This window comes from Tenrec ecaudatus, chromosome 14, assembly GCF_050624435.1.
Source record: "Tenrec ecaudatus isolate mTenEca1 chromosome 14, mTenEca1.hap1, whole genome shotgun sequence".
NCBI lineage: Eukaryota > Metazoa > Chordata > Mammalia > Afrosoricida > Tenrecidae > Tenrec > Tenrec ecaudatus.
The window spans coordinates 396,556-417,649 of NC_134543.1; the positions used below are offsets into that span (position 1 = coordinate 396,556).

General features: G+C 48.2%; 1 pseudogene; it reads right to left on the reverse strand.

Moving 5' to 3' along the window:
- Positions 1-20,419: 20,419 nt before the first annotated feature.
- LOC142426306 (large ribosomal subunit protein eL36 pseudogene) lies at positions 20,420-20,760 on the reverse strand (annotated as a pseudogene).
- Positions 20,761-21,094: the final 334 nt, after the last annotated feature.

Here is a 21,094-nt window from a genome sequence, read left to right on the forward strand (position 1 = left end):
TGAACAGAGAGAGAGCAAGACTTCAATACCATCAAGAAAGAAGAGCTCAGAGCTAAATGGGTGCTCTGGACCCAGGGTCCCTGAGCTGAGAACTTCCTAGACCCAGAGGAAGTCTAAGGCCAAGACACATGCAGCTCTCCAAGGGATGCCGGGACTGCACGTGGTGAAAGGAGACAGCAACTTCTGTTTGAGCCTGCAGAGTGAGAAAGTTTTTCCCAGGGGTGGTGGCCTGAATTCAGATGTCTGGCCTTCTCCACTGTGCAGGAATACAAAAGCCATCTTGTAGTTCTGTGATAGCAGCACTAGACACTGGAGACACTAATGCATCCCACGGTGGGGCAGTCTCTCCTCACCCCATCTGACACAGGCTGTGGGGATCCTCGGCAGAGGGCTCAGTGTTTCTGTCCTGTGCCACCACTGTGGCCTTCCATCCTTTTTATGTAGCCTTGTCGACACACATGTCCATAACAAAATAGCAATGAAGCACCTGTTTGAGTCCATGTCTGCAAGGTGCTAAACATGGTCTTAAAATGCCAGGACCATGTTGTGGATCAACTTCAGACAATTCAGGAGGGTGACTCTAGTGACATGAGGGTGCAGCGCACCCCTTCTTGGTCCCCAACTCTGAATTGTGTTGGTTACAACATCCTTCTTGCCCTGTCAGGCTGGTTCTGTCCATGATCTGCCGTCGCTCTCCCCTCCACAACAAGATCAGTCTTTCCCCTAGGAGGCTGAATGAAGCACACGGAACGGCCTTTGGAGCGGAGACAGGCTTAACATCAGGACTTAAGAAAAGCTGATGCTCATCACAGATCTTCTCCAGAATGTCCTGACTCCCAGGCAGAGCCGTAGTGGCCTCCTCACAGAGGCTGATCTGGAAAAGGGGACTGGAGAGCTCCAATCAGCATCCACTCCGATGATGCTTCTCCTCCCTCCTCCTCCCTCACCTCCTCCTCCCTCCCCTCCTCCTCCCTCCTCTCCTCCACCTTCACCTCCTCCTCCCCTCTCCCCTCCTCCTCCTTTACCTCCTCTTCCTCCCCCCACCTCATTCTCCTCATTCACCTCTTCCTCCTCCCCCACTTTCTCCTCCACATTCACTCTCACCTCCTCATCCTCTCCTTGTTCTTCTATGTGGAAATATTAAAGCCTGCCAAAGGCCTTCTTCCTTTTTCAGAGAAAAGACAAAATCCATAAATATCCTAACAACTCCATCCCTCATTTCCTTCTCTGCCCTGTGGAGACACTGGTCACTTTAGGGCCTTTGTTTCTGCTAACTCCTCGACCCAAATGGGAATTCTCTCACTGCTGGATTCCCCACAGCACGTACACAGCGCCACAATATTTTTTTATTGGTAGGTGAGGTAGTTAAAGTTTACTGTGCCAACCTGGCCGATAAACAAATGTGGGGTTAATTGAAGGGCAGAGGGATACATGACTCAGTGAGCCTCCCCTTTCTAGTTCTTGGGTCTCTTGCTTTCTGATGGTTCGACCAGGATGCAGCTGCCTTAGCCAGTTCCCTGCTTCAGCTGGCAAGACTCACTTCCTGCAAGACATCCCCGAGGAGCAGCCACATGGACCTACCTCGATGCAGCCCTGGGTGCTGGAGCACCCACGTGGAGACCCCTGCCAGCGCTGAGATGCCTGCACATTCACTGATTTGGCTTTCCTCCTGCAGTCGGCATCATTGCATCTGTTTTGTGAGATGGAGGAGGACTTTGTGGATTGGTGTCAGACATATGGGTTAATGTTGGACTTGTGGGCTAATATTGGACTTGTGGGATTGGACAGCTCTGGGTTGGGATGTTTTCTTGATGTGAACTTATCCTTTATATAAAACTCTCTCTTATGCATAGGAGTTTCTGTGGATTTGCTTCTCTAATGTACCCAGACTAACAGTTGGTTTGTTTCTGGTCTCTCTCCAGAAAGTGATGATTTCTTCAGTGCTCTGTCCCTACATGTAAACCAGAACCTGGCATGTTGTAGATGCTCACTGGGCGACTGGATGACTATAACATATCAAGTTTTTAAAATAATTTATTTTTCTGGTTGTACCTGGTCTGCTTCCCACTTCCGTGTGTAGGCTTACCAAGCGATTTTATTGCTGTCATTGCTAGGATTCAAGGCAGCACAATCTGACAGGTTGTCTCACATCTAATTCTTTACATACATGTGAAGGGGTGGTGTGCAATCCTTGGCTCACCTCTATCAGAGACTGAGTTGTACCCTTCTCCTACCCCCAAAACACGTGGTTTGTTTGGAAATAGGTATTTGTGGAGGCAATTGGTGAGGACAACCTGAGGTCACACAAGGGTACATTGGGGTCTCCATCCATCTGAGGGGGGTTCTGGAAGAGATGAGAAGAGACACAGACAGACTCAACATGGCACCTAAGGATCCTGGACCTGGAACAAGAAGAAGTTGTATTAACAGAACAAGGGGATGATGCCTGGTTGAAACCCAGGACAGGTGTGCGCCAGGGTGCATCCTCTCACCACATCTAACCAATCTGTATGCTGAGCCAGTCGTCCGAGAAGCTGGATTACGAGAAGAATGGCATCAAGAGTGGAAGGAGGCCGTTAACAATCTACGCCATGCAGATGGCACAGTCTTTCTAGCTGAGAGTGAAGCCGCGTTAAGCACTTACTGATGAAGATCAGAGACGTCGCCTTCAGCGTGGATTGCACCTCAAAGTAAAGAAAACAAAAATCTTCTCGACTGGACCAACAAGCAACATCAAGATAAGTGAAAAATACAGTGGATCAAAGCTGTCAAGGATTCAATTTTACCTGAATCCACGACCAATGCTCATGGAAGTAACAGTCAATAAATCAATGGCACATTGCATTGGGCAAATGGTGCACAAAACCTATTTAAAGTGTTAAAGAGCAAAGATGTCACTTTGAGGACTAACATACCCCTCACCTAGGCCATGGCATGTTTTACCACCTCAAGCACATCTGAAAGTTGAACCAGGACTAAAGAAGACCAAGTCAGGCTGGTGGAGCAAGACGGCAACTGAGTAGCCCACACAGTAGGAGCTCTGCAGAGACCAGCACAGAAGGGCCACAGAAAGGGGTGTCCTACACTCCCAGGATGCAAGAATCTCAGCATAAAGATGAGGAGACGCAAATTTATTAAAATAAAAGGGCAGCAACATCTGCTGGTAGACTCCCCTCTGTCATTGGCCCTCAGCACAAGCCAGCAGAGCACAGATCCCCAACTCTCCCCACTGGTGTTTCCTGATCCGGAAGCTAGCTAGGGTGGTTGACTGGCAGAACTGCAGGGACATAGCGCTACATGACCAGCCTGTGGTGGATATAAGCACACATAAACTTGACTCTTGGCCCAAGCCAAAGGAGCTCTGGTCTGATATCCTCACAGCCCGACCATCCAAACAGCAGGGGTAGCACAGCCTACCGACCCACTCAACAAAACGAATCCTCGTCCCCCTGCTCCCCCTTGCACGGTCCCTGAGGTACAACTCTGCATGGCCCCTTCTTTCTTAAGGCTTTTTTAAAAACTTCTTTGGTTAGCAGATAACACACACCTGGCCAATTAGCAAGGTATTAAAGGTACTAGCATAACAATACAAGTAGAAACTGCAATAGTTATTTTACAAAGCACACAAACAGGGAGTTTGGGCATGAGACAAAGATTAAAAGGCACAGGGCCCAGAAGCCACTCCTGGCTGACATACTGGGTAGACCTAGATATTTGCTGGCTGTCTCATGACACCAGCCCCTGGTAAACGCCCTAAGTTGCTCAGATAAGCAACCTGCCCTCTGAGTAGGCTATTGTTTCATTCCTCCCTTCTAGATCACCTAGGTATGTGGCAGGTATAGCCCCTCTCCATTTGGTCACCTCCATCATCCGAAAAGAGTGAACCCCATTCCCTCTGACCTGATCCATCACAGGGCTATTCCCTTAAGACGACTAACCCAAATCATTAGAGCCATACCAGAGATCCAAAATCATTCCCCTAGCCCTAATTTCACACCTACCCTGACATCCTAAAAGACCACAAGTTAGTACAACAACGCAATACCAGACACCATCCCCAACTGCTCATAAGACCTCTGTTCCCCACAGTCCTGATTTCCCCCCAGAACAAGGTCTAGACCCCAGATGTTCTTCTGTTGGTATTGTTGTTGCTCTGTCTTCTAGCATTCCTATACTCTCCCCCCTTGAAAAAAAAGTTGTGCACTGTTCTTATAATTAATCTTTAATCAGGACTTCCCTATCTGTTAGCATATGCAAAGACAGGGGAAATATTATTACTTTACTGTTTTGCTTTCAATTTACTTTGTGTGTTTTGTAGTCCCTCAATACATCACCAATCCACAAGTCAGCACCCACATTAGAGACCGCTCCTGGGCAAAGCTTGGAGCCCAAACAAACCTACATGAACAGCTCTTCTGAGTCTTACTCTAGTATTTTTTCTATTTTTATTTTAATATTTTTGTTCCTTGCATTTCTTTATACATTTTTAATATATAAACTTCTGGTTCACAGCCCATTTAACCCATCTTCCCTCTTCCTTGTCTTCCTGTTCATCCTTCTCTTCCCTTCTCATCTTCACAAAACCCAGAGCTGACCCTGCACTTACAGTTTCCACTCTCTCTCTCTCTCTCTCTCTCTCAAAGATCATTACCCAGTCCTCAATAATGGCAAAGCAAGGCTTTGGGCTCTAACTTCCTTTATTTTAAACCACCAACGAACACTGTTTGATCCTTCTTTTTTTGCTTCCTTTTCCCTTTCTTCCTCTTCTAATACTTCCTTTTCCACTTTTTGATCTATTCTCTAACACTCTCCTCCAGATGCTTAATATAAACTGTCTAACCCCCTCTCATGTGCACCATCTGATAGAGTCTATTCCCACTTCCCCAATAATCCAATCTCCCTAACACCCCTAACAGCTACACCAAGATGTCAAGGAAATGATAGAAGTTATTGCTACACACACACACACACACACACACACACACACACACAACAAACAAACAAAGAAAAACAGACAAAAATAACCAAATACCAAAAAGACCTCAATGAAATGCCTGAAATTGAACAGGCTATGGAATTATCAGAAATAAAAAGAAAAGATGACAGCACTCCTACCACAGATGAAGGAAGAGTCTGAGAGGAAAAGTGAATAATAGGAAAGCTAAGGACCTCACTCCATGGCTTACTCCAAGGAGAAACACAAAGTCAAACACTAAAATAACAGAATTATAAGATACTATCAAAGAACAGAGACACAGAGCTGAAGAGATGGAAGCCAACATTCATGAGCTTGAAGACAACTCTGTAGACTCCAATCCAAAAGAATAACAAATAAAAATGCAAAAGAGACTGAGAAAGCTTGAGAACAACGTGGGACACCATCCAGTGCAACAACCTCCGGCCTACAGGGATTCCAGAAGAAGTGGAAGCAAATGAGTCAAAGAACTCCTGCAAGACAACTTTCCTCAAGGAAGCTGAAGGAACCCCAATCAGGAAAGATCCCAAAAGGAACACTCCCCAACATATTGTAACTAAGATGTTTAGCATCAATGACAAGCAAAATATTCTAAGAGCAGCCAGACAAAAAAGGCCAGTTACATGCAAAGCGTAGGCAATTAGAATAACTTCAGATGTCTCAGCAGAAACTAGGCAGGCAGAAGATAATGGAGTGACAAATACAGATTACTTAAGAAAAAAGCAACAACAGCAACCCTGTCAATCTAGAATCATACACCCAGCAAAATATTACTCAAATATAATGGAGGAAAAAAAGAATTCCAAGACAAGGAGAAATTAAAAGAATTCACAAAACAAGACCACCATTACAAAAATATTCAATGAAGTGCTATGGCCAAAAAAGCAACCATACACAAACCTGAAACCAACATACATGACAATACCTCACAAAGGCCAACACACACAGAGCAACATCCAAAACAACAAAGTAATACAGGAAGAACAAAGAAACTAAACACAACTCACATACATGCTCGAACACAATATTCACAAACATAAATCAAAATGATTGTTAAAAATACATGCATATCAATAATCTCACTAGAAGTTAATGGGCCAAATGCACCAATAAAGGGACAGAGAGTAGCAGAATAGAGAAGAGCAAAATCCATCAATATGCTGTCTCCAAGAGACACACCTCACAAGCACAGACATGAACAGGCTAGAAATCAGAGGCTGGGTAAAATTATACCAAGCAAACAGCAACTAAAAGATAGCAGAGGTAGTGATATTAATCTCTGAGAAACTGGACTTCCAGGAAAACAACATAAAAAGAGACAAAAGTGGAAACTACATCACAATCAAGGGAATAATAGCCCAAGAAGACATAACAATATTAAACATATATGCTTCCAATGAAAGACCCTTAGAATACATCCATCAAATTCTCACATAATTGGAAAATGATATCGGTGCCTGAACAACAACAGGAGACTTCAATAAGCCACTCACAAGGAAAGAAAAACATCAAGAAAAAGCTCAATAAAGACACGGAAAAGTTCAACACCACATTCAACAGAATCGACCTCTTAGACATATACAGAATATTCAACAAAAACACAGTGTACATTCTTCTCCAGTACGCATGGAACATTCTCAAGGGCAGACCACACAGTCAGCCACAAAGCACGCCTCAGGAAATTAAAAAAAAAATTGAGATCCTACAACCTATCTTCTCAGACCACAGCGCTATAAAATGAGAAATCAATCACAAAAAGAACAGAAGTGTGAATACAAACACATGGAAAGTGAACAACACAATACTGAAAAGTGACAGGGTGATAAAGCAAATAAAAGAGGAAATTTTTAAAATCCTGTGACAAATGAGAATGATAGCATCAACACATGCGAAACAAGAGGAAAAATTCAAAACCAACACCCTTACACAGCATCTTCAAGAATCAGAACAAGAACAGCATAAACTCTCCAATAAAAGGAGGAAAGAAATCATAAAAATGAAAGCAAAATTAAATGATATGGCAAACAAAACAAACCAAAAACAATGAAAAACATCAACAAGACAAGAAGCTGGTTCTTTGAACGGATTAGGAAAATAGACAGACCACTAGCAAAGTTAACAAAGGAAAAAAGAGAGGAGATGCAAGTACCCAGAATAAGAGATTAAAAGAGTGGCATTACAACAGCTCCACATGAAATAAAAGGAATAATAACACACCACTATGAAAAGCTATTTTCAAACAAATTCTACAATCTAGATGAAATAGAAAGACAGCACCCACTCAAATTAATGCAGATAGACGTTGAAAACCCAACAGACCCATAAGCCTAGGGGGGGCGGTGAGTAAAAATGCTTGTTTTGTTGCTTCGTTGGTTTTTGTTTGTTTGCTTTGTTCTGGTTGGTTTTCATCATAATATTCTTGCTCCAATCCAAGGACAGCTAGCTTTCACATCATGGCTCTGCCTGATACTCACCTTCATGAAGAGATCACTGAAGATAAGGGAGTTACAGCAAGGTGTGATAAAGACAGCAGATGGTGCCCAGCTATCAATTTGGGTCTTAAAGGCTTGTATTCAAATCAGTCATCTGAGTCAGGCATCACCTTAGTAAGCACAAAGATGACAACAACATCCAAATATGATGGAGGGGGAAATATAAGAGCTTAAATTGTGAGCATCCAATTTGCAGAAGACAATGGAGGGCAGTGGGAGCCCCAAACCCATCTGCAGACTGTCGGTCGGATCAGGTCTCTGGCAGATGCCCTCTGGCCACAGGTGAGGGGCTCGAACAGCTTTCCTATCAGACAGAGACAATTGTAAACTTGACCATGGTGGATCAAACCATGGTATAATACAATACTTACTCAGTTGACCTCCCTCTTGACTGAATCTGAATTTACTCTAGGCTCAAACATTTCTAGCTTGTTCCGTGGCAGAAATTTCTTCTCTGGCTTTTAAAATATTATTGGTAGTCTTTTCTTTCTTACTCTATTTTTATCTTTATATTATTATTATCGTCTTTCTGTTTCATTTCATTTTAAAAATGGTTTCTGTTAGATTTCCCAGTTTATGAAGCATGGAAAAAGGGGATGCCTGGGAAAAGGGGTGGGGGAGGCAAGGGGGAGAGTAATGGGGAGCAAGCAACAAATGAGAGATGGGGGAGGGAGCATTAGAACTACCTGTGACAACGTATATACAACTCTTTTAAAAAGTGACTTAACTATGGAAGTGTATGCTATGTGATTATTAGATCAAGAAAGCTACTTTAAAATAAAGTAAAAAGAAACCAAACTTGACCCATGGCTACCATGGGTGAAGGAGGAAGAGTCGTTGCCTAAGGGCCATGGAGTTGACATTAATGGTGGTGGAATAGTTTGAGAGGGACATCAATAGTGGCTGTACAACATGAAGAGTATAATCAATGCCACTGAATTGGACACAAAGATGTTGTTGAACTGGAGAACATTTTGTGGCGCATACTTTTGTCACAATTAAAAAATAACAACTACAGCAACAACAATGAGTACAAACGTGATAGCTATATGATCTGGTGTCAATTTGAGGTTTAAGAGTGTAGGGGTGGAGTCTACTCTGCCAATCAGGATTTAGCCCATGAGGCCTCTGTGTGGACATGGCCTTCTCCTGAGGATTCTGGGAACTCTTGCATTCCTCCTTGGAGGCTGGAGACGCTCTCGCTCTTGGCTCACTCCCTGGGAGACATTGCAGCTGACAAATCGCATTGAGACAGGCTGATGGCAGCCAGAACCTTGGAACTGGAGAAGCCACGTGGAGACCCCTGTCAGTGTTGAGATGCCTCTACTACCACTGGATCCACAAGGCTTCCCACCCACTGGCCTGTGATCGTCCTGCATTTGGTGCCATTGCATGTGTTTCATGAGTCTGAAGAGGACTTTATAGTTTGTTATCAGACATATGGGCTAGTATCAGACTTATGGACTTGATCTGGACTGGGCTGAAATATTTTCTCAATATTCAATTGCTTTTGTATATAAAGTTCTTTCTTATTCACATGTGAGTGTCTATGAATTTGTTTCTCTAGTCCACCCTGGCTGACACAACAAGGGAGAGGAAAATGTTCTAAAATGGATTGCGGTGATGATTGTACACTCTTCTTGATACAGTTGAACTATTGAATTGTATGACATGGAATGAAGTGCCAATAAAACTGTCTTTTAAAAAAAGCCAGAGAAGAATTTATGCCTTTAAATTATGGCATTGACAATGCATACTGAATATTCCATGGACGGCCAGAAGCAGGGAGACAGCGGTCCTGGAGGAGTGACAGCCAGAGTGCTCCGTGGAGGAGAGAGGGGCACATACTTTGGATGTATTGTCAGGATATCCAGTCCCTGGAGAAGAGGACGATCCTCGTGAGCTCTATTGCCTGTGCCTGTGTGAACTGAGCAGGACCGGCCAGTGCTTTGCTGTGCTGTACACATGAGCCCTGCTGTTGCTAGGAGTTCAATGTCACCTCCAGAAACATGAGAGAGCAGACATCTGCTCTGAGGCATCAACGGTGCTGTGGGACTTTGTCACAGCAGCTCTAGGAGACGTGGACATCCACTGTCCTCAGCTTTGAACGTGGCTGCTGGGAAGGTCAGGGTTGACCACCTTGTCCTCCTTGTGGATACCAGAACTTTCCTACCGAATACCCATCAGATTCTGTCTGTGGCCACTCCACCCCACACCAGTCCTTGTATGTTCCCCACGCCCTCCCTGCCTCCCCCTGCTCCGTCCAGGGGCTAAAAGTTTGACAAGGACATCGTCCCCTGACTCCCTGCCAAAGGGGTTCCAGTGAGGTTCTGGGTCAAGAGGCCCTTGTGGGGAATGAGAACATGGGGGTAAGAGAAGCTCCTCTGTTTTTGACTCCGACATGGAGTGGCGACACGGAGTGGTTCCGTGTGGTGGCGAGATGGCAGCTGGGCCCTACACATAGCAGGAGACTGCAGTGATGGTGGTGACAGTGACGTCATCGGGAAAGATCAGGGGCTAGAAAAGGACCGTGTGGCTGGTAACGGAAGGATGGCTGGTAACGGAAGGATGGCTGGTAACGGAAGGTGAGGGGGGCTGTTGGCGAGCTGGATAGATGTGTGGCTGAAACGGTAGACTCCAGCCTATCTACCGCCGTGCAGACGGGACAGGTTGTGCAACATTTCATTCTGTTAGAAGGTCGCCAAGTCACGGCTCCTCACAGCAACATTTAGCCCCTGTCAGTCTCAAGCTTTCTGCTGGGAGAAGCACTGGTTTCTAGCACCTTCTCTAGTACCCTAGTGGCGGGCGTTTCAAGCTGCTGTTGCGGGAGCCACCTGAGCAATCCTGCTGCTGAGAAACAGGCTGACTGGAGCGGGTGCACCGTGCCAAGAGCGAGCTTGCTGAAACGGGGTCTCCAAGCCACTCTGCAGGGCGGCTGTCCCCGTGGAAAGCTCCCGGAAAGGGACCGGCTTCTCCGGGATGGGACCGTGTGGGTCTTCTTTGAAGAATGAGAACATGAGACCTCGTTTGTGCCCCAGCCTGCCCCCGTGATGTTTGTCTGTGATGTCTTCAAGATGCTTCTAATTTCTACAGGGCAGGGAGTCTGTCACTTCATCCATTATGCATGCTGCGAGTAAGCTCCCAAACTTGGAGGGGTGTCCCTTGCTGAATGCAAATTGTTAATTAATTGTTAATGGTCAAATCTGCTCCTCATTTTGGGTTATGTGCCACAAGAGACTTTGGCTAAGATGTGATTTGCTGATCAGAAGTTTTAAACTTTTGTTTATCACACCCATCAGTCTCTCTCTGTCACGTCTGGTTTTGGGCCTTCTGTAGGGTTCTGTGGTTGTCCTAGGAGCTGTCGAATCAGTTCCGACTCACAGTGCCCAATGCACAGCAGGATGAAGCTCGCCTGCTCTGTGCCATCCTCACCATTGTTACCTTTGAGCCCACTGGTGCAGCCACTGTGGAGGAGTTGAGGGGGACCCTAGAGCATGCCCGGCCTTTCCCTCTCAAGTTTAGGGTCAGTGGTGATGTGAGGCCCACAAATGGAGCTGGAGGAGATCTTCGGCTGGTTTGTCCTCTTCAGTGCTGAACTGAGCAGGTAACTCAGGTAAACCGCTCCAGTGGGCTCAAAGGAAACTGGAGGGCAAGTGTCGCGGTGCCTGCCCTTGCAGCTTTTCGTGTTTCCCACTTGCAAGTCCAGACGTGAGCTTCCCGCATGTTCGCTGGCCATCTGCTCCGTCATCCATGATACTCGCGTCTAGCGAGGTCTGTCCAAAGTAAGCAATCCTGAGGCAATACAGTTCCAGCAGCAATGCACGGACGACATCTCCTGGTTTCCCCACCTTCCTGACCGCTCACCGTCATCCTTTCTCCGTGTACTACGTTGCCCCACAGTTCTGTGACTGAAGACAACAGACATCAGTGTAGGTCACGATTCTGCCAGTTGACAATTTGTGCTGGGCTCCCCTGGGAGATTCATCTGCTGGACTTGGATGTCCATACTCGTGCATGGGCTTCCAGGTCATGATTCTACAGATTGGTGGGTTCTCTAGTGGGGGGGGGGGGCGGTCCCTAATGACTTCTTTTATGTGTCTAGCTGGCATCCTTAGTTATCCAATATCTTAAGACTGCCTTGGACTTGTTCAACAAGGTTTCCACTTCCCACAAGGGCAAGAGAAGAAGCGATGTGACTTCTTGAGACCTAGGCTCTAAATGTGCAGTTTTCCTTCTAATGCATGGTTTTGATCCAAGCTCGTCACAAGTCCAGTCCAAACTCAGGGGTAGTGAACTAGAGGCCACTTATTGAGTGGAGGAGCTGGGAAAGACTTGTGGTCATCCTTAATCACCCCATCGGCTAATTCTGCAATGTAGTTTTGAGAGTAATTTCTGAAGTTCAAGCACACACCTGCCCAATTTGGCATTCTCAGTGCTCTTTATTCCGGAATTCAGTCCCTTGCTGCTAAAATTATCCAGGACTGTTTTTGTATCCTGATCTGCTCAGGGTTTGTTAGCAGCACTGGGTGCACACAATAGATCTTCCAGGGTAAGACTCTGGGATCATTGACATGGCACCTGGTTGGGTTTCAGGTCATGAGGATCCAGGTACCATTGGTCAATGATGGGGCATCTTGAGTGACTGGCACACAGCGGTGGAGGGTCGGTGGGAGGCAACGAGCAGCACATGGTGGCGGGCATGAAGACCAGGAAGTGTGCGGGAGGCATTTGGATACTCTTAATGGCACTGGAGAGGGAGAAGGGTCTTAGATCCACGAACACAGAGGACATGAACATTCCTGTCACCACTGACATAGTCTCCTTGCTGCGTGTGAGCATCAGCCGTTAGTGTTGCTCGGCGGGTTGCTGGATTGGGTTTTTACCCCGTCCAGCCTCTTGTGAGGAACTCAGAAGAGTAACTGGGAAAGGTTTGGACCCGAGATGGAGAGAGGCATTTGGGGTGTCTTAGATCACCTGAACGTCCTCACCAAGCAGAAAGGGCCCTTTCTCGCCGCTCTGCTGAGTCTGGTCCTGCCCTGTGTGGAGACCTGGCTCTGACCTGGCCCAATGTGGTTAGTTTGCAGGCAGCTGCTTCACCACCACCACCACTCTGTGCTCTCAAACCTGCAATTAGAATCAGATCCCAGCACGTCCCAGGGGGCCTAGCACAAAGCCCAGCCTAGAAGAGAAGGCTTGTACATCAAAGGTTTGCCAGATTTGTCATTTATGTTGTTGGAAGACTGGGGGCGGGGCGCATTTCTATAAATGCCAGCCCAGGCGAGGAAGAGCGCGTTGCAGCTGGGGCTGAATCTCTGGGGGTCCATGCGTTTACCCGAGGTCTGGGGTTTGTAGCTCGGGGAGCTGGAAGTGCTTCTTTCTCTTTTCTTGGTTGGCTGTTGAAACCTGCCTTTAGCAGCACCTATCCTGGATGAGGGAGAGATGCCTTGGTGAGGTGCAGTGGCAAGAAGCCCTCAAATCAGAACCAAGAACCCAGCTCTGATCTCCAAGGAGGCACTGGGGACCCCCACCTGCTCACCCACCCACATTGGTGGCAGAGGGTGGGTATCTTGGGCAGCCCTGAGCTGTCCTCAGCAGCCTGCGATGGGAGATGCTGATACTGGATCGGGCTCCATGCCTACAGGGGGAATGAGGGGCACCGATCCTTAAAGAGGCGCAGATCATAAAAATAAAAGAAGAGTCAATAGATGGGTAGATCTCACGCAACGATCTAAGAGCCACCATAAGCCCAGGCACCTAATATGACCACAAAAGCTGCCTTAAAAATGTGCGGAAAAGCTCGGCTTCTACACGAGTCTATGTGGTAATTGCTTGGGACTGCGTTCGCGATAAAGAGAGGCAGCTCGGTACTGGCTGATATGATGGTTACCATGCTGTGGAGTTAACCGCAAAGCTGCCGCTCACATCTCCCGAGTCCTCGGAGGGAAAGCCTGGTAACGGAAGAGCCTATGGGCACAGCTCTAATCTGACGCGGGGGGGGGGGGGGGGGAGCTGAGCCAGTCTTCCCAGTGGCAACTCTGGGTCTTGGGGGAGGGGAGGGGTCAACATTTGTAGCTCAAGTGTCAGGAAACCTGTGCCCGTGGTTGTAATACCGCCCTTCACAGCCAGAGAACCGGTCCTGAACCACACTCTGCAAGGAGCTGCTCCATCGCTGTGGTCTCCGTCAGCTGGGACCAGTTCTCTTCCTTGACTCCATGGCCTTCACAGGTCGCTTGGTGGTAGCATGTTCTTGATTTGGTTCGGATGGCTTCTCAACACTACCTTCATGGCAGGCTAAGGGTTAGGCTGCCAACGGCAGGGTCAGCGGCGTCTCAAACCCACCAGCTGCTCCACAGGAGAGAGCGTCAGAACACACAACCTTGTTTAAGAAGGTGACTGACGGAAGCAAATAACCTCCTCCTTGGCATGGCCGCCGGGCTCCAGGTGTCAGCACTGCGCCACGCGAGGAAGCCCTTGCCCCTTGGCATCTGTAAGAGCACCAGGGGGAGGTGACCATCTCGGGACGCTCATCACTTTATAGCTGCACACTGGGCAGCTCAAAAAGAGCGGATCGGGCTTTTTGTTCCTAGAAAGCTTTCTGTCTGAAACAGCAAAATAGGAGGCGGCTGTCCGTGACACGGTCTCCGTCCAGACCGCACTTCTTTTTCATTGGAAATTTAATATGTTTTAGGAAGCTCTAACTTGAAAACCAACAGCCTAGTAAAGACATATGATCTGTGTTCATGTAGGCTCCACTTCTGAAGGCGGTGGTCCCTCCCTCCCTGCCCCACTCTCCCAACCCCACCCCCAAGGAGCCAACTCCTCACACATCAAAAGGGAAACTTACTTTGGCATCCTCAGAGCACGCAAGCCTTGGTGCCTTGAAATGTCCTTTGGGTTTGGGACCAAAAGAAAGTCTGAGGGGCAGGATCGGGGACTTGGGTGCACGGGGCAAGGCCTCAAGAGATGCTCAGAGGACATCCCTTGTTCACCTTGAAGGAGGAGCGAGAGCATTATTGGGTTGGGAAATGTTCCGCACCCCAACTTTCCTGGCCTTTTTTTCATGACACGGTTTCCGGTTTTCCTAACATCTTTTTGTTGTCTATGCCATGACGATCCTGTGTCCGTCCAGAAACTCAGCCAAGAGAGGTCCTTCTGAATCTCAGACGCAGCCGCCATCACCACCTCCTGAGCTGCCTACCCTCTCTGCCCAAGCAGGTGCCCTTGGCAGCCACTACCTCAATTGGACCTTTTACTATGGTCGTGATTTGAGGGTACCCTAAGGAGCCTGAGACAAGTGTACAGCTGAGAGAGCCTGTCTGCAGGCAGACGGGTCGCCAACATGTGTGTCAACACACTGTGTTTGGAATGAAGTCTCGCACGTGTGAACCGGACCTCTGGCATTAACCCGCACAGATGCATGAATTCTCGTTCGCCTCTGTGTGTGCCAAGGGCTGCTTTCCTGATGTGCTCCGCAACTCAGATTGCCCCAGACTTGGCCCCCAGGACAAGCCCACTCTGGTGTCCTTCTGACATGCTGCTTCATTTGGTGAGCGCCTTCTTCCAAACTCACTGCCATTGAGTCTACACCGACGCATAGAGACCCTGCGGGACAGGACAGAACTGCCCCTGGGGTGTCTGCAGCTCTTCGCCGGAGTAGAAAGTGCCGTCTTTCTCCAGAGCACACTGCCTTAGTGACCACCAAAGGACAGGCTGGAATCGAGAACTTTCCGGTGTTCTGTCCAGCCCAGTGTAGCCATTACCCCCACAAATCACTGGTCCCCTGGAGTGGAGACTAGCATTTCAGTGCACAGGTCTTGTCTGCACAATTTGATGAGATCTGACAAGGGCTACACCCTTGTAGCCAAAGCCCCAATCTGATTAGAAACCATTTCCACGGCTGCATAAAGTGACCCACCCCTGGGGTGAAACAACCCTGCTCCCAAACACCTTAGACTCGCGTTGCCTGCTCCTGAGTCTCATGGACATAGATCAAGAAGTATACACATTTTTGTGTCTGGCCTTTAAAAGCTCAACCAAAAGTTTCTCATACTCATCCATGTGGGGTCCGTGCCAGCTTGGTTTTGCTGAGTCATATTCCATTGCAGGACGACGTCACAATTTCGATAGCGTCCCTCTTTTTCCTCGGATGACTGCAGCTTCGACAAACATCCCTGTGCACGTTGTGGTTGGTCTTATGACCTTTTCCCTCTGAGGAAAAGCAATGGGATTGGAGTCGCTGGGCCCATGCTACACGCCACTTCAACTCACAGGGACTGATGCCCAGCCGACCAGACGGCCGCCCAGTTCACCCACCTGGAGGGCCTTTCTCTCCCTAGCTGACCCTGTACTTTACCAAGCAGGCTGGCCTACGCTGGGTAGTGTGCGCTTGCCAGCGTTTGACGAGTGACTGGGCCACATTATGCTTCTCCCAGCGATCTGTGGCTTCTAGTTGCCCCTCCGCTTCACCCGCATGTGCTATTAACACCCTTGTTTAGTTTCATCAGTAAAGCACATACACAGTGGTGTTTCATTGTGGCGAAACGGCATTTTTCCAAATCTTTGGATTTCAGCCGTTTGACTATGATGTGCCAGGGGTTTGAGTGCACTGTGCTTGAATAGATTGAGCTTATTGAGTCAGTATGTTAATTTTGTTAATTGGGGAGATTTTCCATCAAATAATAAATATTATTACTCAAAGTATTTTTTCTGCCCACGTCTTTCTCTCTTCTCCTTGAAGACTGTGACTGGGCGTGTTTCAGATGCTACAGGTCGCTGCTCAGTGAACATGCATTTTCAGTGTTCTTTCTCTCTGTTCTTCAACCTGGATCATTTAGTTTGCTGTCCTTCCTGCCTGTTTTCACTTTCTGCTGCAGTACCCGGGCTGCTGTTTAACACACCCTCAGATCTCCCTTTTTTAAGATACCATTTTAAGCTGTAAATCTTCCATTTCGTCTCTTTTTATAGTTTCTATCTCTCTGTTGAAATTCTTCATTTGTCCATTCATCGGGTCTATTTTTTTTTCTTTAAATCCTCAGACAGGTTTTTGATAGCGGTTTAAAGTTAATTTCAAGATCCTGTAAGTGGGGAATTGTTTCTCTTGGTTTCTTTTTGTCTTGATTAGGGGTCACCTTCTCCTGCCTTTTCATGGTCTGATGACTGTCCCTTTATCTATCTATCTATCTATCTATCTATCTATCTATCTATCTATCTATCTATTTATTATTTTTACTGAGAATATGCGCAGTAAAATATACACCAGTTCAACAGTTTCTACGTGTATCTGTCTCTTCAAAGTTGCGTCTCCCTCCTTAACATAATCTTGTGCCCCCTGAAGTTTCTTCTCTATTCTTTCAAGTTGCTGTTGGTAACATGACCCCATGCAGATGGCTCCTAACGGACTAGAACGTCCAAGCAGACATGCTTTAGCAGCTGAGCCGAAGAATGGCTTCGCTTTCAGAAGGCATCACCGGATCCTGTCCGCATTGTCATGATGCGATGGGCATTGGACTTGCTAGGTTGTACTCACTGCCATAGAGTTAGTGTGGACTCACAGTGACCCTACGGGGCAGGGTTGACCTTCCCGATGGGCTTCTGAGACTGTCACCATTTGGGGAGTGGAAAGTCTCGTCTTTCTTTTGAGGAGCAGCTGGTGATTTTGAACTGCTGACTTCGTGGTTAGCCTCCCAATCTGTAACCATTTTGCCACCTGAGCTCCAGAAGAAAAGGTATACGAGTTGTAAAATAAACAGTGTCACATCACTATTTGCAGATGATAGGATTGGGTTCCTGGAAAATCCAAGAGGAATAATTTAAATTCTATTAAACCAGTGTTTTAATACTGTGGTGGGGACAAAATAACCATCATCATCGGTGAGGTAGGGGTGGATGGAGGCTTGTCAAGGGAAAGGATAATGAGAGGGGAAATGTTTTCAATGACTGTGATACTGAAAAGTTCAGGTACTTTGATCTACCAGGGGATTCAAAAAGTTTGTGGGAAAAATTCCACTGCCATTTATCTATTTATTTATTTTACGAACCGTTTTATTACGCATTGACTTTTGAGTGAACACCTTGGAAACACATTTTTTTCCTGAACAAAGGAATACAAATGCAGCAAGACAAGTTCTGGCTGCTACTGAAAGAAGAGCATTGCTTTCATCCAACGTTTGAAAAATCACTGTCCCTACTAGACTAAGGATGTGATCTTGGTCAAGATTAATAGAAAAGCCTCTTGTCCCCTCAGGAAGCCGCACTCTTTGGCACAATCAAGTCTCAGGTTCTGAGCACCGTCTCTTGCCCCTGCAGGGCTGGCAGTCTGGGGACTGAGCGCTGACGAGAGTGGGTTCAGGGCCAGGCCGTGTTGTCTGGGCTGGCTGGCCAGCTCTACTTGGGGCCAGGGGCCTTGTCCTGGCAGCCAGTAGGCTTGTATTTCCACTCCAGAGAGCAGCACCCAGGTCAGCGACCCCATGCTGCTCTCAGTCACCACCACGCCCTCCTCGGACACGCAGCAGGACATCGCTGACCATGAAGCAAGTGTGAGCGGCGTCCAGCAGGGCCTCGTCCAGGAGATGGTCGAGGAAATTGACGTCCGACTCCACGGTCAGCACCATGCCCAGCTCCAGGCCCGGCTGGTCGATGCCCTCCACGCCCCCGTGGCGGCCTTCCTCCCATGTCATGCACGTCAATGCCCAGGAAGTGGCCCAGACCGTGGGGCATGATCACAGCTCCCAGGTAGGCCTGCCCCATAGCATCCACACTGCCGCTAAGCATGGTGATGCGGGCTTGCTTCTGGTCGACCACGTGGTGCATATTGGGCTCCCAGACATCTGGCTTCACTCACAAATGGCCTTCTGGCCCGAGGCGCACTTGCTGTTGGCGGGAAAGGGGCAGCAGTATCCTGGCCACCCCGGCTGGGAGGCCCACGTCTCGGTGTGGTGCGGTCTCCACTGTGGCTGGCGCAGGTGTCGGCGCTGTGGTGCTGGCGGCACCCAGAGGGGCAGTAGTGCTTGGAGAGGCTTTCCGTCCCATACCCTCTCGTGCCCACTGCTCCAGCCTTCACCACCCCCCACAGGACCACACGGTTAATCTTCTTGGTGTAGCCGAGACCTTCCTGCTCCAGGTCTGTCTTAAATACCTGAGACTCCACCATCTCGGGGTGAACGGTGCAGTTATCGGCACCGAACCTGCTGATGCCCTCGAAGGAGGCCTCCCTACAGACGCTGCCATCGTGTCGTCCATCCCTGTGGACGCCACACAGAGTGCCGAGGACAGAGGCCATCCTCTGTGTGCTGGCGTCGTCCGAGGCCTAGTGCCCCCTGAAATGCTCCTTGGGACGGATCTTGTGGCTGGCAGGAAGCTTGGGGATGAACAGGGTCGACTTCCTGGTGTTGACGTCAAACTCGCCATGGGAGCCTAGCTTGGTGACAGCGAATGCCTAGTGACAGGACCTCCAGTGGAAGAGATGGTCCCCACCCCGCCCTCCCAGCGGGGCTCCATTGCCTGTGCAACCATGTTCAGGACAAAGGGCACCAGGGACACCTTCAGGGTCTCTGTCCTCTGCCAGAAAGCAGGTCTAGCGGTCACCTCCATTGCCTTTGCATCCCACTTTCCCACAAACTTGTTGAAGCCCCCTTGTAAACGTCAGGAGAAACATAAAATCGAAATGCAGAAAAACGTTATTGTGCTTTCAATGAGTTTCTTATTATGAATTAGGTGGAGGGCTTCAGAAAACTTTAAAACTGTTGCTGAGAATCACAGAAGACTTGACTGAAAGCAGGGGCGTGCTGTGTTCCTGCATAGGAAGATTCAAATTCATAAAGGTGACAATCTGCACTTTTAGGAATGTATCCAACAGACATGCTTTCTGTGGGTGAAATGAAATGTGTGTGTGTGTGTGTGGGGGGTGTCTCTTGCTTCCTGATGGTCGGACCAGGGTGCAGCTGCCAGTTCCCTGCTTCAGCTGGCAAGGCTCACTTCCTGCAAGACATCCCTGAGGAGAAACCACATGGACCTACCCCGATGTAGCCTTGGGTGCTGGAGCAGCCGTGTGGAGACCCCTGTCAGCGCTGAGATGCTTACACATTCACTGACTTGGCTTTCCTCCTGCAGTTGGTGTCACAGTGTGTGTTTTGTGAGGTGGAGGAGGACTTTGTGGATTGATGTTGTACATATGGACTAATGTTGGACTTGGGCAACACTGCGTTGGGATGTTTTCTTGATGTGCACTCAGCCTTTATATAAAACTCTCTCCTATACTTGAGTTTCTGTGGATTTGTTTCTCTAAAGTACCCAGACTCACACACCATCAGATTGGTTTCCTCGAGGAAGCAAAAGGGCAACCTCATCTCAAAAAGTGCACAGTGTCCAAGTCAAGGAGAAAGTAGGGCATCTTATTGAGCAGGTGGAACCCCCTGGGTGCTCCCCGCAGCAGGCTCTGCTTACACCTCATTGGCCAGAACCCAGTCACATGGCTGCTTCTAGCGGCAAGGAAGGTTGGTAAATAAGAGTAAGTAAGTTTCGCAATGCTATGAAAGAAAACGGTAGGGAAAATAGTAGAGTGACGAGTCATTCGGCCATAGCGCCTGCCTACTGAGAATGCTATCAAAGGGTCACAGAAGAAACGGAAGACTGGCTGCACCTGGGGAGGGAAACGACAGGGGATGAGATCAAGGGGCATTTCATTCTATCTGGTGAGCACAGTGCTGTGTGCATTACTACCAACACAATACTGCTCCCAAAGAGCCCACAAGTTGCTGGAAGCGTGTGTCTCTCTCTCTCTGTCTCTCTCTGAGATAACTGTTGCATCAAAGAGGAATCCTTTTTATGTTTTGTAATATTTTTGCCATGTGCTCATGTTCTCTGCCAATTTTAATTGAATTATTATTATTATTTTATTGTTGAGATGTTGAAGCTTTTTTTTTTCCTGGAAAGACTTTATTTTGGGGGTGGGGGAGGGGGGCACGGCACTCAGTCCTTCTTGGCAGCGGCCTTCCTCATGGCGGCCAGCACGTTGCTCAGCTCCTCTCTCTTCCTCTTGGCCTGGATATGTGTGCCCACCGGCTTCTTGATGAACTTCAGTGCCCGCTTGTCCTTGGAGACCTTGAGCAGCTCCATGGCCCTCCGCTCATAGGGTGCGAAGCCGCACACCTCCCGGATCATGTCCCGCACGAACTTGGTGTGCTTGGTGAGGCGCCCGCGGCGGTGGTTGTGCCTCGGCTTGCTCACGTTCTTGGTCACCTTGTGGCCCTTGTCGAGGCCCACGGCCATAGGGTAGCGCACAGCCATGGCGGCGACTCTTCGGTGGGTACCACGGCGGAAGGAGATGTTGAAGCTTTAAAAATAAATTTTAGAGATTAGTCCCTTGTCCATAAACCACTACTCAAACTTACACACACACACACTCCCACTCACACACTAACACTCACACACACACACCACACACACTCCCACTCCCACACACACTCACACACACCACACACACACACTCCCACACACACACACACACCACACACACTAACACTCACACACACACTCACACACACACCACACACACTAACACTCACACACACACTCACACACACACCACACACTAACACTCACACACACACCACACACACACTCACACACA